The 19186-nt window shown below is 38.1% G+C and overlaps 1 long non-coding RNA gene across 1 annotated transcript; it reads right to left on the bottom strand.

The window, feature by feature from the left end:
• Positions 1-47: 47 nt before the first annotated feature.
• On the bottom strand, positions 48-18439 carry LOC122459253. The gene is made up of 2 exons (XR_006279859.1): positions 18140-18439; positions 48-2290 (listed from the first exon to the last, which is right to left on the bottom strand). It is a non-coding gene; the product is annotated as an uncharacterized LOC122459253 (long non-coding RNA).
• Between the last annotated feature and the right edge of the window lie 747 nt (positions 18440-19186).

Raw genomic sequence — 19186 nt, 5'->3', positions numbered from 1 at the left:
AAATGACACACTGAGCTAGATTCATTGAAGGGATAATGGACAGATGGTTTTCATTTGCAGAATTTTATTAGTGATGTGACATTCTTAATCATTAGTTGTTGCATTTAAAACTTTATTAAATAGTGATAATTTTTGTTTTCCGTGTTTTAACACCATAATACCAACACTATCATTACAGTTGACAAGCCACTTCCATTATAAATCTCTATTTTCTGGGAAGCTATAACATTCTGAAAGAATGACTACTTGGGCTGAAAGTTTTCATGCTAATTCTCCGTACAACATTTATTTATTTTAAGGAAAACTGGCAAAAATAATTTGGGCTGATTTCAGATACCTCCATGTGAAAATATAATGTTTTCTTATTAGTTAGGAAATGTGGAGGTTAGGTAAATCAAAAAAAAGGTTTTTCTAAAAGACTTCATAGCGCTATCAATTGAGACCCCTTTAAAAATGTTTTTGACCTATTGGAATGATTTTTGTTTTCAAAGAAACACCTAAGAAGCCAGACAAAATATTATGAAATATATCTGTTTTTTTTTTAAATTGAGCCAGAGAGGAATTTCTTCCAAGCTGACAAAAATGATTCAAACCAAATACCTGTCTATAATTTTGCTCTCTCTTACCTTTTTAAAATTCCAACAAAGTTCAGAGCTGAAAACATAGAAGATAGAGATATATTCACCTTTTACATTTGTATGCCTTGATCTTTGTAACTCTATACATTTATTTCAGTGATTAGATATTTGAATAATTTGAATAATTTGCATTCCTGGTTCTCTGTATGTCATTTCTATATTACATCTACTGGTTTCTGGTGTCTATAGGAAGTGTCAAAATATCAAGGCCAATGTCTGTGTGGGAAGTACCTCCAAGGACTGAGGTGTTGCTCAGGTCACTTCTGTGGGAATGCTAAATAATTCATATGGACAAGAGGGATGAGTTATTGTGGAAACAATAATTATGAATTCTGGTTTTTAAAATCAAACAATAGTAAAAAGATGTGTATTTTAAAACAATTAAACAGTAAATAAATACATATTAATTAATTAAGGTTTTTTCTGATATCATACTTGCCTTTTATAGGGAAAGAGTTTCTTGAGGATGAGTGCATATTTAATAGAATACCTGTGTAATCACTAGATACTGCAACACAATTTGTTAATTAGAAAGCACTGTTTTTCTATAAATCAATCTAAGTACTTATGTGGTCCCCTCGCTGTTGTATCTGATTGCTAGATAAAAGTAAAAAATATCACTAGAGCTCTACAATCTGAAATGAGATAAGTAATGAACTGGGTTCCTTCATTGAAACATGAATGTTCATTATTCCTTTGATGGCTAGTTGTCCACTGGTGGATTCAACTTCTCATAGATATTCCATTATTCTTGTGCATGTGTAAATACTTCACAAGGTTTATTTATATAATTTACTTATTTATTTTAAGGCTTAGGCCTTTTCAAGGGCTGTGAGCATGCACAGATACTGCTGGACATTCATTTTGAGGATCAGATTTTCAGCCCCACTCAGCTTCCTTTGTGTCACTCAAGTATAGCAAAGGGAATGGAAACTTCCTTCCAGTCTCCTATTAGGAATGCTTCACTGGCCTGGGGAGTCCTCAGTGGGTATAACGCTAATAGATCTGACTCTTATGCTTCCTTCTCTGCACCCCCTGGCATAGGTACATAGGGTAGGGATGGGGAGTGGCCAGAGCAGTGTTCCCATATCATACCATAGTGATCAGAGCCATAGTGATCTGATGCAGCTTTGAGCAGCCCTATGGTTGCTCTAACGAGCACCCAAGAGAAAGTAAGGGATCCATAACGGACTCCCTGACAGCTCCCCCTCTCTGCTGAGCCCAGCAAAAAGACGGATGAAGCAGAAAGTCTGGTTCTAATTCTTGCATTTCACTATATCGTTGATTCTGGCAGATTTGAAATACATGTCAAGGAAGGAGAGCATTCCACCTTACCAGGAATATCAAGCTGTATCCAGAGAGTTTACAGTTATTTCAGTATGAACCACTTCACACACAGCACAATTTGAACGGGTGTGGCAGCCTGAACATATTGTGTTGGCAGCTGTGAGAACCAGGTGCAGGAATGGACTCAGTTCAGAGGCTTAGCATATTGTAGTGAGGATATACATATTCTCCATAGGGGGATGAGGTTGGTGACGAGTGCCTGCTGTCCCCTTACTCTGCACTGTCTCAGTCATAGAATGACATTGGTTTCACCTTTATGGAGAGGCTGGCACAGTCATCTTCAATGAGGTGTCTCACTGGCAACACTGCAAAAACAGCCTGACAATTAAAACCTGCATTAGAAACACAAAAATCTGTAGGAAAACAAAATCCTCAGTTAAAGTAAGAGATGTAAATGTAATTGTGTAAATGCTACCTGCTAGCCAGTCCTAGTGCTAGGGTTAAAACTTGCCCTAGGCAAGCTGCAGAATATGTCTGTCAAGTTACAAGTCATTCACACCATAGAGAAACCAAATATTTTCCTGCCCAAGGCAACCACCTGTTTTGCCTGTGCAGCAGAGGTAAGGTTGCTGTGATATATTTTTATTCATACAAAAAGGGCCATTGTACCACAGGCAGAACTTTGATATCTTATAGAGAGAGTAAACCTTTAAAGAAACAAATGGAAACTTTAAAGAAAATGCAGTTTTGCCATTTTTAAAAGATTTAAAACCTTTTTTTACATTTTGGTGCATCACTATTTTCCCTGTCAATTATCTGTGAGTGACAAATCACCAGCTTTGTTTGGCTTTGATTTTGTTGGCAGTTGTTTTGATTTTTGGAAAAAAAAAAGAAAAGAAAGAAAATACTTACTCTGTGCTTGTATTATTGTCATGCAGCCTGAATCTTTGAAATTCAGGTTGAATGGCATTAATCTTAATTTTATCCACAGAGTAATCCCAAATCTCAACCTTGCTGGAGGAGTTAGTGTTTTTGTAACATGCCTGTCTCTCCACTAGGAATAGCTGACAGTGACTACAAATTTAGTTCAAATATATTACCGAAAACCCATCTGAACTACGGACCCAGCTGATATATGATACGATGCTGCACATTAAACCCCAAATAGCCTCAGCATTCTCAGCCATGGAAGCTCCACAAGGTTGTGGATCCAAGCTCTGCAGAAAAAATGGCTTAGTTAGAACAGCCTGCCACAGGAACCCCCAAAATACTATTCACACACGTGCACACTTACCACCTTGTGTATTAAGGTTAAAGTTGAAGAACATGCTGTTGGTAATAAATGTAAAGGGCAACAGTAACAATAACTAAGATGAAACTTTGCTACGGTAGCATGATCAAATTGCTCTAGTCATGGTGGATGATCCCTTTCATTGTTAGACCGATGATTTCTGTTATGACCATCAGAGATATCAAGTTACATGTCAGGTGACAGAGACAGAGATCACTATTTCAAAAAAAATATCCCAGGAAAATGGAACCCCCAGTTCCCTAGCAGAAGGTACTTCTCCAGCTTATTAAAACAAGCTAGATACAGTGTTGCACGTATTTATTGTAATCATAACCAATCAACAGTTTCTTAAATTGCATTCTCTGTTCATGAGAAGTTAGTATCAATTCTTTTCTCCAAAAAGTTTAAATGTTACAACAATAATATACAATCTGTAAAATTATCCCATGCTTTTGGATAGACAACTAGACATAGTGGTTGAAAAACACCTCCATCTGCCTGTGTGCCTGGCAGTCTCTAGAGAATGATGCTGAACGGCTACACTAGCACCAGTTGTTCAATCAGTCTGTTGTTGAAAATTCATGTGGGGAGGGAGCTGAGAATGCCTAGCTAATCTTATAGTTTCCTCCAGGATTTTCCTCACCAATGTTTCAAATTACCTCAAATTTGAAAGGTTAAAAATGGCTTTGAGAGGACTGGCTTGTTTTTTCAGAGTATCCAAGCATGGGACAAGCATTTTATCTTCACAGAAGGGATACAGGCTGCTCCTGAAATCCCATACATGAACTACAAAGAAGGTTTGTTAACTTCAGCTAAACATTAGTAGGTAGTGTTTTGTATTCATGCAGTTGTTCAGATCACTGATAAAATATAAGAGCTTTTCAGAGGTAATCCTGTCAGCCATAGCATAAATGTGAAAATTTATAATAAGATTAATAGGTAACTGAGCATCACATGGTTAAGAAGTAAATAGATTATGAGAGGTAGGGAACTGACATAGATGTGATTCTAAACTTGGTCCAAATGTCCCAAACCTGATGAGCCCTGTAATCAATCTTGTTTGAATTTTGCATAGGATTTCATTACTGCTCTCGTCCACAGAGGATAGGGAAATACATGCTTTTGCAAAAACTGGAACACAAGGAACAAAAATGAGCAGAAGCAAGCTGTGCTATAGAACTCAGTGTTGGAAAGCTCTCTATTTGGCCCTCAAACTAACATTATGGAGTTCATGGAACCCTTGCATAAAACAGTTGTAAGTGGTGAATGTGGATATAGCCCTCAAGAAGTTAACTGGCCAAAGGTCTTTTAGGAGAATCCAGATTCTGTAGGTGTTTTCCAGGTAGTTTCCAAGCATTGATTACTCAATCTGTAGTTTTTGCATAGCTCTGGAACCAGCCCAATGAGGAGTTGGATTTAGTAAGGTCAGCCATTTGAATTAACAGAGCAAACCATTGGGGCTACTACTACATGTTCTCTCAGAAACTGATACACACTTTTGGTAAAAGCCATAGCAAAGATGAATTCGGCCTGTGGTGCCAATCCTGCTAAGTTAATGAGCTGAATTGAGAACTGAAGAGATCTCCATAACAACAATAGTAATGTAAAAGTTATATGTCATTGATATAATGCTACCACGTAAGCTCTCCACACTCTGCATATATATAGGGAAATATTTACATGTAACCATGAATGGTAATTCCCTAAAGTGTGGGTCAATAGATGGTGGTTCTGATTTTCTGTCACATAAGCATTGTATATATTGGGGAAAAGCATGTGTTTGAAAAAGTTAACTAACAATTTTTAATTAGCACAATGTTAAATATCATTTTACCTTTAGCATGAACTTGTCCTAAGCCAGGCCCAGCTAACACATTAAACACAACTGTCCTTGTCTATCCTAGTTCCGAAGTCATTTTCAACAGCATGTGTAGTTCAAATGCTAGTCAACATGTTTTCTAGCATGATGCCTTTTCCCCCAGTATAGACATAATCATGACATGATCTTTTGCCCAGTTCATAGAGCAAGGCAAATAGCCCTGTCAGCAAGATATTTTTGGGACTAGGGCAAACAAGAGGGAAGAAATATGACATGGCAGCAACATTATCTGAAAATGTATGCCTGAACTGGCCCTCTGACAAATTTCCAAGCTATTATTAAAGTTTGTCTGTTCCTAAATTCATCCTTTTCTCTGTCCCTGCATGTAGACTACTTGCTCACAGCTTAATCATTTCCCAGCTACAGTTGATGCTAATTGTCCTCTGCATTAAGTTCATGCTGTTATGCTGCACACTGGGCAACTGAAGCACCCCTCTGAAGTTGTTGGTTGTGATAGGTGCTTTCTTTTCAAGATAAATGAAGGAACAATTAAATGATCTTTTGATAGCTGAAGCAAAGGAAGTAAGACCACACGCAAGCCTGGGCAGTGGTAGGCCATGTGGTCCAAATAATTTCTCACGGGTCTGAGAACAAATGCAAGGGCAGGGGATTGATTGGATTGCAGTTGTGTGTGTGTGTATGTGCGCATGCACGCAAATGCACAAGAGAAAGAGCAGAAACACATCAGAAGCACGCATAGAAGCAGCAGAAAGCTAGAAGACTGCCAGGAGAGGACTAAGAAGATGGCTCTCAGAAAATGCCTATAGAGAACTTTTTGGGCAGAGTGTTAGCTGACGGAGGCTTGGAACTGTGAGCAAAGAAACTGTCTCCTGCTGTTTGAGTCCTATTGTGTTCAAAGGAACAGAACTTTTTACAATCCTTGAAAATAAGCAGAATTGCATCAAACATCAATTTCTAACTCTAACATCAATTTCTCCTCCTAAGGAAAACAATCTGCAGGACCCCACTGTGATACTCTCTACCTCAAAAGTAGCATCCTGGAACCGACATATTCACCAGGGTGATATGATTAGGATATGTTTTGCACAAAGTATGCCCTGTGAGGTATCATTTTAAATGTCTTGATTGTTGAACATTAATATCCTGTTGGATATTAGTGAACTGATTACGCTTTATTTTGTAGGGGAGAAAAAGAAGGGAAAACACCATTGCTAAGAAGGATGCTACATAAATATCAATTTTTGCTGTTGACTTCAATAACTGGATATAGCTAGTCATAGAATCAGACATAAGGAGTAAGTCTGTTGCTTTCTCTGTGTAATTAGTCTATAAGGAGCTGAACTACCCTATGTATTAATCTTATGGGCTTTAGGGTGAGTTTATTTTAGTATTTAGGGATCAAACAATTTTATACCGGTTATGTAGTTTGATGTAAAATTAAAGAGTGACTTCATTTTTTGGAGAGAAGTTTCCACAACATTACACCTAATCTGCAATACCAGGAAGAAACAAAATGTAATCTGACTAGGATTTAGGCATTTAGTCGATAGGTTGAGAAAGTTTGACTATTTTTAATGTCATTTTTAATTAAATTTAATTTAATTAAACCTTCCACTAACTGTTAATTTTCTATGTGATATTTGTTTTTACCCGCAAGATTTTTACATTTTATAAGTGTTGCCACGTTTCCAGCCATAGGCGTCAACTCCCTGGGTGCTGCAGGGCTGGAGCACCCACGGGAAAAAAATAGAGGGTGCTCAGCACCCACCAGCATCCCTGCAGATCAGCTCCTCCCCCTCCCTCCCAGCCCTCCAACCCATGCCGATCAGCTCCTCCCCTCCCTCCTAGCACCTCCCGCTCACATGGTCAGCTGTTTAGGAGACACCATGGGGAGAAGGGGGAGTGGGGGCAGGAAGAGGCAGGGCAGGGGTGGGGTTTGGGGAAGGGGTGGAGTGGGGGCAGGGCCTGAGGCAGAACATTGTTTGAGCACCTCCTGGGAACTGGGGAAGTCGGCACCTATGTTCTCAGCACCCCTGCATGTTCACCATCCCCCACACAAATTTCCTCCCAAGTATGTTGGTTTTGAGATTCATTCCTTGAACCATTTATCTGAATCACTGACCAAGAACTGCATTTCCTGCAAAAAGCAACTGAGCATTCAAGGGAAAAATATAGGTTTTCTCTCCTACTTTATCAGTTGTTTACTGCTTTAACTTTAAAAAAAAACAGTTGTCCAATGCCACTTTTGTAAACATTTGGAAAGATCTAGGGCCAGATCCTCTGCTTATGTAAACTGTAATAGCTTCATTGACTTCAGTGGAGTTAGGACATTTTATACATGTTAAGACTTTGTTCCCCAAGACTTGTTAACACTACAATTTTAACTTAATGTTTTTCATTCATTATTCTGCATAACTAACTCATTTTTAAAACCATTTTTGACCACTTAATAAAGAAGCAATTAGAAGCAGAAAAACGACCCTACCAAATAAGCTAATCAGCTCCATGCTCTTCTCTACCTCCCTCTTTTTAATTGGGTGAATCATTTCACAATTTTACCTGCACTATGACAACAGACACCTGTCCTTCACATCTTTGACTGACTCCTCTCCCTGGACTCCTTTTCACTTGTTTAAAACACAGTACCTTTCCTTCATCTTAAATTTCTCTGGAACACCTCGAAGATAGACATCTCCCAACCTAGCAAGTGGTGTCTCTGTCTCACTTGTCTTCCTTTCTACTCCACTATCTTCAGCACTATGTTCTACTTTCCAAAAAATAGCAGACTCTGCCAGCCTAACCACTGTCACTTAAAAAGCCAACATCTGCCCCACCTTCATGCTCCCTGCTGAATCATTCATTCATACTTGTCACTTCATTGATCTATTGCTGCAATTCTCATCCCAACGACCTCTCCAACTGGCTCATATTCAGTCAGTTCACATCTATGGAGAAGGTCTCCGTTGCTCCTCCTCATCCTTCTCTGTCCACACATTCCTTGTTTTCAAGGCTTTCATGGCCATATTCCCTCTGTTCCTTTTTTACCTCATCTCTGTCTTCCCATTCTCTCACTTCACTTTGCTAATTTTGGCCTCTTCTCAAACTCCCTGCTGCTTCATCTTTTTTGGAAAAATTGTGGAAATGGGTTTACTGGCCTGGTACACCAATAAATGCTGCCATATAAGCATCAATATATTCTAGTTCTAAATGTCACCCTGCACAATTCCCCTACTATAAGGAAGGTTACCTTGTGCTTGCTTTCCTACATATGTGTACGTGCATAGAAGGAGCCACTGGCAGGTCAAGAGACGTCTACTCATAAATAAGCATGACCATTTCACCTAAGTCCTAGGATGTATCCCAGAAAACCACTCCATTGTTTCCTGTCCCCCTAGAGCAGGGGTTCTCAAATTTCATTGCACTGCAGTCCCGTTCTGACAACAAAATTACTATGTGATCCTGGCTGGGGGTAGAGAGATCTGGAGCCCAAGCCCCACTGCTCTGGGCGGAGGGAGAGGGAGCCCAAGCCTGAGCCCCATCTCACAAGGTCGGGGTGGAGCTCAGGCTTCAGCTTCAGTCCTGGGTCCCAGCAAGTCTAATGCTAGCCCTAGCAACCCCATTAAAATGGGGTCACAACCTACTTTGGGGTCCTGACCCACAGTTTGAGAACTGCTGCCTTAGGGAAACCAGATAGGGTGGACAACTTTAATCATAGACTGCAGCTGGCCACAGGTTTGTTAGTGTGGTGTTAACTGAGCATTATCAGAGATAATTGACTCTGTGGCTGGAGTCCAGGGGAGTCCTACTGACTCTGGCCATGAGGCCGCGCTTCCCTGCAGCCAAGGGGAATCCTACTGACTCTGGCCATTAGGTCGTGCTTCCATGCAACCAAGGGTAGTCCGGGGAGCCCTATGACCCCACCCTTGGGCCATACAGCCCTGAGACTGAGGGCAGCCCTATTGACTTTAACCATGGGGCTACCATGCCCTTCCCCCACCCGAGGGTGACAGGGTATACTTGCCCATGATGGCATTTAAAAAAATATTAATATCCTACTTACTGTATTACTGTGAATTACTGCTAAAGCTAGAGGCCTTGTGGATCTCAATCATGGTCATAAGTCTTTGAAAATCAGGTCAATATGTTGTCAAGGTGATACAGAGGAGCTCTATCAGATGCTGATTTGAAAGGACTGTGCAATGTTTCGATTTTATGAACTTCATCACGAAGTACAGTGATTCACAGCAGTATGTTATGCCAAAAATTGAAATGAGTCACATACTAGTCTTCTTGAGTTCAGGATACTTCATTCCTGCCCCTTGCTTACAGAACTCAACTGTAGACTGTGATTTATGCATCATCTTTAGAACCTGATCCTCCTGGAGTTCCAATAGTTCCATTTCTACAGTAAATGTTTCCTTAATTATGATTTGGGGAATCGGACAGTCATAATTGATCACATCAACCATGAATGGGTTTACAAGAAAGGCAAAGCAGGATCTCAACTTCTGCAAGTCTTTAAATCTGGCCCAAAAGTCATCAAGCAGTCCTTGTAATTTACCTCTGTATTCCTTGAGTTTGTGATCTTCTACTTCAATCCAGAGAATGGATTTGCCTTACTCTTGAGATGGGGAAAGTGGTTGAAGTCTCTTGACACTGTCTCTTTGCAGAAGCTTTAACTTGTTCTGGAAGCTGAAGCACATCTGAGTAAGGTCAGAAATAATCTTATCCTTCTTTTGGAGTACCAAGTTGAGAGTTTGCACATGTTGCATAATATCAGTAAAAAACATCAAATTTTGCATCCATTGCTCACCTTTCACTTGTGGATAGGACTTTTCCTTTTCTTCAAGGAAAGCACTGATAGGCTCCAGCAGTCCCACAAACCTATTTAAGACATTTCTGGTTGATAACAATACAGTAAAAGAGATGTTAAATTTGTCTCCAAGATCCAGCTCGTTGATGAAATTTTTGAATTGTTCATGAGTTTTCCCATTCAGATGAAACTGACAATTTCTAGGACTGTTTTCGTATCATTTCCATATTTGAAGTATCTGTCTGTGAGATGTTCACAATGGATGATGCAGTGAAAAGGGAGAAACTCTGGAAATTTGGGATCACTTTTCAAGAATCTAATAAGGCTACTTCCCCCCCCACCACCACCATTGCAGGTGCTCCATCCTTTGCAACACTGACAAGTTTATCCAGCGGTAAACTGGTGTTTGTCCATGCTTTGTCAAGTGCATTTTTTATGTCAACATCACATTTCTTCTTTTGCAATTACGTCCACAGAAACATAGCAAACAAATATCGCTAGTTGTGGTTTATCTTGCATATCTACTAGGCTGAATGCTAGAAAATTCTTTAGATCATTTTGCATCTTGCTTGCAATAACAGCACTGGTTTGGGAGATATACCTCTCTGTAGTGTGGTATGAAATTGGAATCGTTGAAGTTTTGCATTACTTAGACCTAAAATTACAACAACTTCTGCAATATTCCTCTTAACAAATTCTCCAGAACAATATGCACGATTAGCACAAGCGATATTCCATGACATAACAAAACTAGTTTCAGTCGTTGTGTTAGCTTCCTTATCGAATGCCAAAAGTAGTGTCTATTGACTGTTTAGGTGTAATTTTAATGAGGTTAGCTTGTTTTTCCTTAATTATGATTCAGGAGGATATTTAGATTAAAAGTTATTCTGATTCATTTTGTAGTGGCATTTCACGTTGCTTACTTTGTAGTGAGTGAACAACGCATTGCAGATAAGGCACAGGGGTTTGCCACCTTTAACAGTGAATACAAAATCTTCCTCCCATTCTGGCTTAAAAATTCAGTTTTCTTCTTCGTACTTGCATTTCTTACAATTTGAAGATGCCATCCATGAAATTAATGTAGGGTTAACACTTAAATCTAAAATATTCAAATGTGACTTATGAACAGTAAACACAACCTATATTCTGCAAAATGCAGGGAGATTGTGAGCACACAAGGTCTGCACAGCACAATGTCTGAATACCAAACAATGCAATTTCCTGATATAGTGCGCATGTGCGAGCTTCTCTTTCTATCCATCTCATTCTCAAACTGTCAGGTTCACCAGGGCTTAAATTCTCTTGAAGTATTTCCCAGAGCCTCTGATGCCCCACCCCACCCCATTCTCTGCCTACCAGACTGGGGAGGGAAGCTCAGAACTTCTGCCCTGCGGCGGTGTGGTGGGTCAACTAGCCACAGAAGCCCCTAGCCCTCCTACCCCGCCGCAGGGCAGAAGCCCTGAGCTCCCTCACACCCCAAAACTGGTAGGTGGAGAAAGGGTGGGCACGGGGGAGCTCAGAGAGCCACATGTAACTGTAAAAGAGCCTCATGTGGCTTGTGAGCCACAGTTTGGTCACCCCTACTCTATAGCCTGGAGGCACTCAGCTGGGGTTGGGGTGGGGAGAGAACACCTGGGTGCCAGTCCCTGCTCCAATGAATAATTATTTACCATTACCTCCTTCTCCACCTTGGTGTTGTGAATGGTGCCCGAGTCTCCTTTTAAATCTAGCCTGAAAAAATCATATTTTTTTAATGTAGAAATGAACATTTCTTACATTTTTCCCCCTTTTCAACTGAGACAATTGGCTAAAATGGATATGAATTCCTAGAATATTTCAGTGTATCAGTATTTTTTGTAAAAAAAAAAAAAGTTTTGATTGAAAAATTTTGCCCTGGCATTTCAATTACATTACAAGGTACCTAAATGTACAAATAATAATAGGGGCATAGAAACAGAGCATTATCTTAAAAAACCTTTGCAGTGTCTTCACTGTATAAATCATGCCAGGGATACATTTTCCTTTGGGCTCAGGGGAAGGAAGGGAGTCTGGTTGTTTTTTTGTGAACCTAGCACAGTAGAGTACCTCATAGCTGTATTTAGTGTCACAAAAGGTTCAAGATGGTTGATGTTTCTTTGTGAATATTTAGGGTCAAATATAATCTTTTTTTCACTTCATTAAGAACCAGCGTTTGAATTCAAGAGCTGAGTATGTGTCTAAGTGTTTAATTATGCAGGTACTCCAACAGCATAGGGATGAACACAATGTAAGAAAATTCTGAAACTGATTAGAATTGGTACCATCATGTCCGATTAAATACTGAGTACTGTACATTTGCTAACAGAATTGTACATCTACAACAAAGTTACTGAGCACAATTCTCTTCCACTAACCTTCCAATATTATTATTGAATATTAGGGATTCTGTATAAAACCTGAGTATATTATTTTCAGCCTCTTCTAATCTTGTCAGATATGCTGATAAATATTCTGGCTCCTGCTATTAGAAGAGAGGGAATCATTCATTCTCTTGGCAGTTTGCTGAGACACAGAGTTTTACAGTACATGAAAACACTCATATTTTGGTTTTATTTACAACAGAACAGATAAGGCAACAGAACAGATTAGGTCATGCTTCCATGCAACCAAGGGTAGTCCGGGGAGCACTATGACCCCGCCCTTGGGCCACACAGCCCTGAGGCTGAGGGCAGCCATATTGACTTTAACCAGGGGCTACCATGCCCTTCCCCCCCCCTTCCCCCCGAGGGTGACAGGGCGTACCTGCCCATGAAGGCATTTAAAAAATATTAATATCCTACTTACTTTATACAAATTTGGCCCAGCTCTACTCCTAAGAGATAGACTTTGTAGATACGAACAGCAAATATACAACTTGGAATTTGAGTGTTTTACACATGGTGAGATAAAAGTTATAAAGGACTCTGATGTCAAGAGCCTTAATTTCTCCCAACTTGTGAAAACTTTCTCCAAAGCAACACTTGTATCTCTCTGGGTATTGCTCTCTAGCTCTTTCCTATGCACTAACTCACTGTCGTATCTAGACAAAATTATGTAAAGCAACATACAATCTATATAACTGTATTCATATCTCTTCCTTTTGTTATGTTATATATATTTATTTGTTGTTAGAATATTTCTTACTTCTCTTCCTGGTAATGATACCAGACCAGTCTTTAGGGCGGTTACCAAAGCTTTTATAAAGAAGTGAATCTTACATTTTATTTGGGAGATTTGTACTTTAATCCAGCAACAATATTCTTATAATGTTATCAAAAATAAAGTCTGTCATCTTGGCAAAGAGCAATCTTTATAAACATAACATTTATTTGCCCCTTTCATCCCTGCTCTCCCCCCCCCCAAAAAAAGATAAAAGCATTTTTAAATATTAGTGGGTTCAAATATTGAATGAGCATTATAGCAGGATCCTATTTATAACACTGGGCTATTTAGGTACAGTTGAGTGAAATCTTTTACCTGAACTAAAAGGATGGGAATTGAAATCAGTCTGTTTTCCACCAAATGCATCCGATGAAGTGAGCTGTAGCTCACGAAAGCTTATGCTCTAATAAATTTGTTAGTCTCTAAGGTGCCACAAGTACTCCTTTTCTTTTTGAGTCTGTTTTAGGGTTCACATTGCTTTGGTGAACCTGTTGTATAAGATAATTATTGGCATGAACAAAACAATATTGCCATCCCCATGAATTCAATATTCATGGGTTACATCAAAACACACACACAAGTTAGGAGGTGTATATATACACACACACAGGTCAGGTCTATAGATTTTTAAATTCTTAGACAGAAGCCCCCAATTCATGTGTATGCATTTGTGTTTTGGGTTGAAAATTCAACCTGAAATCTACACAAAACACACACACAAATATCAAGGATCCTTTGGGGAAAAAAATTAAAGACATTTAGCTGCTGTCACATTACACTTTTATGTAAATTTTACAGGGCTAATTTGCATATTTGGAAATAATTTATATTGCATCTTAAAATTCTGTGAAATAAAAACCTGTGTGAGAATTTAGTACTAGTGAAAGCATTGGAATGAGAATCTTGGTCAATGAAGTCCTCCAATCACATATAGGGCAGCAGTAAGTCAAACTTCCCCCTCACATTGCTCTGCCAGCATACCTCAACCCTGATCTGAGGGTCTTCCTCTAAGCATAACAAGAGTAGTTAAGTCTTGTGGTCATCCTGTTCTTGGCCTTTCTGCAGAGTCCACCAATGAGTGCAAAGCCTGGTGGAGAGTTTGTGATACAAGAGCTGCAATTGGCATTCACAAAACTCATCTTTACAGAGCTGGTCAAAAATGAAAACCTATTTTTGTGAAAAAAATCAATGTTGGTTTAATTCCGAAGTGTTCAGAATGGACTAATTTAATTTTTCTGCAAAAACTGAAAAAAGACAGAAACATTTTCATGAAAAATTACCTTGTAGAAAAGACTTTTTTCTTTTTTTCAAAAATCTCCCAAAATTTCAACTTGCTCTACTCTCCCTCCTCTTGGTGTATTAGATTTTTAAAAAATACATGACTTCCTCTTACATTAGCACAGGTTATGGGGATGAATGCTTCTGGATGCCTTTTACCCATAGCCAACAGTTTGAATCCAGGCAATATATTGTAGGGAGTGAAGGTCATTCCCATCTAGTGGATGTTTGGTGACTCTATGTTTTTCCTACATAGAGGTGGGCAAATAATGGATTTTTCAGTTCACTGGCAATTTCAAAGAGCTGAAAATTTTTTGAATGCAATCTTCATTTTTACAAAAATCAGAATGTTTCCTTTAGATTTTGACCATTTTGAAATATATATGAATCTTTACAATAAAATTAAAAAACATTTTGAAAAGTCATTTCAAACTGAGAAATGGAAATGGTTTTGTTTAAAAAAAATAAAACAAAAATGTTTTGATTTTTTTCAGAATTTTTTTTCTGAAACAAACAATTCAGCAAAGTCAACACAAATGCACAACATTCTTTGGTGTCACCAAATCCCGCCTTTTTTGTGTGTGTGCCAAAACCCCATTATGTATGGAAAAATTTGGCCCAGCTCTACTCCTATGAGATAGATTTTGTGGATCTCATATTTCTTCCTGTAATTTATTAATCTTTATAAAGAAATATATGTATTTCCAAAGAATTTGTAACAGCTATGCACCTGATTTAATTATACAAATAGGATTTTATTTGCCCCTTTCACCCCTGCCGTCCCCCTTATCTTAGTTTATTGTACAAACGTAACACTGTCTTGCATTTGAAGAGTAGGGCATGCCTAGAAGGCACTAAGTCACAGCACATTTAAAAACATACTTAACTTTAAGTCAACGAGACTCAGGCACAAGCTTAAAGTTAAGCACATGAGTAAGTGCTTTGCTGAATTGGGGCCTAAGTGTTTACAGGACTGGGACTCTAGGCTCTATTCACATACAAATCTGTGGACTTACAGTACTTGTGTGCATAAAGAATGCTTGAGCACACCAGGATTTGTGGGAAAGGTCCCTTGCTGCACTACAGTCCATTGCAAACAGTCCTACCTTTTACTTATACCACTAACTATCTCTCACTTTTAAATCTCACAAGAACTTTTATTAAGGTAATTTATTTTTAATAGGAACTAAATTGATGAATATTTACTTACTGGAAACTATTATCAACACTGGTAGAAACCTAGCAGATCATGTCTTGGGTTTTGATTGGTAGAAAATCTGTCATTAACTCAGCAAAATTACTAATTTTCCAGAACAGCTGCTCAGACAGTCTGCTATCATTTAAAAAAAGATTATTGCTATTATAAACCATTGATTATGGTTTATTACAAAATTATTACTTTTAATCAATTATCACAGTTAACAAGGGATTTCTCAGGGATTATTATTACCTAATTATTATTAAAAATCTGAGTACAGATGGCATATGCAATTCATTATTATTTATTGCTTTTACAAGCACAGATGGTGTAGTACAATCAGTAAGACTAATAGACCATGATCCTTTGCTGAATATAATTATCAAATAAATGTGTCAAATGATTTTTCCAGTTTTTCTAACATGCTGCAGAATAACTTAATGGGTTTGATTCTTCAGACCACAGTCATACAAGTGCAATTTCATTAAGAAAAATTTCTCAAGACATTCCCAACCCAATTTGTGGACTCCCAGTTCCTGAGAGGAGGTTCCAATACTCATCCTGACCTGAAAGTCACCCTAGGAGTTCAGTGACTATAAACTGTGTGTAGACTCTGCTGGCAACACTTCTGGAGGCATAAAAAAAATAGCAATTCCATCAGCATAACCAGAGAGAAGAAAAAGAAAGCTCAAAAGCATTTGAAGGCAGAAGATTTAAGAAGAGTACGGCAGCTCCTTTAAAAAAACAAAAGATACAAAAGCCACCACGGCAAAAGACAAAAAGTCATATACCTTATAAACTACTAAGAGGAGTAACTTACTGCAGTGAAAAGATCAAAGGTTTATTTCAGCAGCAGGAGCATAAAGCACATTACACCTTCTTTCTTTCCTCCCTTTTCATCCCTGGGACCTGACTGAATGCAGGACAATAACTATGTAATTTTACTAAATGTCTAGTCAGATTAAACTACTCCAAAGGAACAAGGCAAATGAACTAAGATCCTTTTACTTGTAACCACATTTGAACTCTATTCGCTCATATTATATCTCTGAGCCCAACACATTCAAACAATTGTTTGTCACTGTCACATTCCTTCTCCCGGCCACATATGCAGCGCCCCCACCCCTAACCCTACCCCTTTCTTTCCTGCTGACTCCCTCTGGCCCTCATTTCTTTTAAAGGTGCAGTGCCATATATTATCACTTAGTGATACCAATGCACAAATATCGATCTATATAGAGCTGGGATTTTCAAACCTAAGGGACATAGGCCTTTCATGTACAGCTAGAATTCTCATGATCCTACTTACTCCTATGGATTAGCCCATGAAGTCATCAGGATATCCTACAACAATTGCATATAATCAGAAGGTATTTTTTCCATTCAAATTTAGGTCATTCTAGCTGCTAAAATACATCATCCACATCAGTTTAGAATATCCTGTTCACATCTCACAAAAAGCAAACTACAACTAAGTTTCATTGTGAAAAATATTGAAATCTTCTGTTTCTAAACATAATGGGAAAAATAAAAGATAAAACAGTGGGATATAATTATTTTAATGTTTATTATTAAATCCCAGAGCAAAATATATATAATGGCTAACTAATTCTTTCAGTCACGTAGCAATAACTCTATTACCGATTTCTATCTATTATTTTGAATTATATCCAAGCTGGAGTTTGTCATGGTGAAGTTCCCAACATATATTTATATAGATAAATATTAAAAATGCAGAGTGATATAATAAGACAAAAGGTAGATAGATAACTCAATATATTCCCAATCAGAACAGATGGTATTTTTACAGAACACAACTACATTTCAGTATGTCAAAACAAAAGAGAGAGAAAGCAACGCAATCCAGGATTTAAATATCACTACCCAATTTTGTCTACTTTTTCAGAACATTCACTGATGGGGAATCTGTAACATAAATTTGCAAAGCCAAACATATACATTTAAACTTGCTCTTAAATCCCTCTGAGGATAGATTCACTACTGTCAGATATTTCTGGGGCTTGATTCAACACCCAGAAAATCAATAGAATTGAATAGCACACTATTTGCAGTGTAAAATACTATTTAAAGTGAGTAAGGGTGGCAAATTTAACTCGTAATATGTATCCAGATTATGGGCTAGATTCTAAGATTTTACCACAGGAGAGAGAAGTCCCTGTGACTGTCTCTTATACATAGGCTTGTAAGGATTAGACGTTTATTGGTAAATGCCAGTAAATGTCAATTTCACCACACACACAAACCAATAAACAACTATTTCCATCAATAATAATCCAAATTTACAGATAGAAAAAGAAAGAAAAATGCTGCTTGAGAATTTTTGTTTGATTCAAGGATATTTACTTTGTATATGTTGACTTGTAATGTTCACAGTTTGCGTTTTAACAGATATAAAGCTTTAACTTTTAAAATCTCAATAGCTACTGTCATTAAATAATTATTGTTTGATTCCCTATAGTCTGGCCTCCCCTTAATTTCCTACAACTGTGAACATTGAAAAATGGATAATTTTTTTAAAAAGGCTTAAAATAAACATTGATATATTTTGTTGAAATTGTAAGAATATAAAAAATTGAATTCTGCCAAAGCTTACTTGTACACTTGCACAGAGGGCAAGAGGTAGTTAGGAAGGCTCCTTCCTGCCCCCCTCCTGCTCTCTGTAATGTCCAGGGAAAGTCTGTCCCAACAGAAGTTGCCACTGTTTCCAGTTTGTTTTGTTGATACCAAGGGGTTCAGTTCTTTTATTCATAAGGTATCTGATAAACCAATTGAGCTGAGTTATCAAACAGAGAGAAATCAGCACAGTACAGAAGGGGTTAACATTTTACCCTGGCTGGGGGAACAGACTTGTAGCTTACATCTTCGTTCTCTTCCAAATTGATTACAACTATTGGTTTTTTTACTCTACTTGTTTACAACAGACAGAAAATGGTATAGATCCCACCTTATTAATTAAAGACATTACACACCTGTTCCTATCTAGTTTCCAATTATTTTTCAGGTCACAAAGACATTTGATGCACCAATTATCCATAAAACAGATAACTAGCAGTGCTCAGATTTGGCAAGCTTTAACAGAATCTACAGCTTGTTTTTGTCAGTTCTTACATCACGTCTCCACTCTATCCTTAGAAGAGAATCAAGAGTGTCATAATACTAAGTATTAGCATTTCATACTTTACAATTTAGCAGTACCATGTAAACAGTATGTGGGATTCACTATTGAGTCAAATTTAACCAAACTTGGTAGACATAAGTAAGCAAGAATATGCCCCAATCCTATACCTACAAGTAAAGAATGATATAAAAGCAGCATCTTCACTTAAACTATTAGGTGCTAAAACTTGGAAAGTAGAAATCCAAGAGACTCCCTCATCCCTTTTCTGAAACAGCTTACTTGCTTTTACTCTGCTCCCTCTGAACTCAGAAGGTTCTCAGTTCCCATGCAGCTCAGGCAGATGATGGCTAATTTTTCCTCTCAAAATGTCTTGCTTCAGGGGAATTCACATCTCTCAGAGCTCTTGAATTCTATAATCTTTATTTTAAATTCTCTTGCATCTTCCTCAATGTATCCTTTCATACATGGGCATTTCATTCTATACATCACAAAACGCCCATTGACTTCAAAAGGAGCTGATCA

The sequence above is a fragment of the Dermochelys coriacea genome, chromosome 1 (assembly GCF_009764565.3).
Source record: "Dermochelys coriacea isolate rDerCor1 chromosome 1, rDerCor1.pri.v4, whole genome shotgun sequence".
Taxonomy (NCBI): Eukaryota; Metazoa; Chordata; order Testudines; family Dermochelyidae; genus Dermochelys; species Dermochelys coriacea.
Note: the sequence above shows the minus strand (reverse complement) of the source record. Positions and strands in the feature narration are given on the sequence as shown.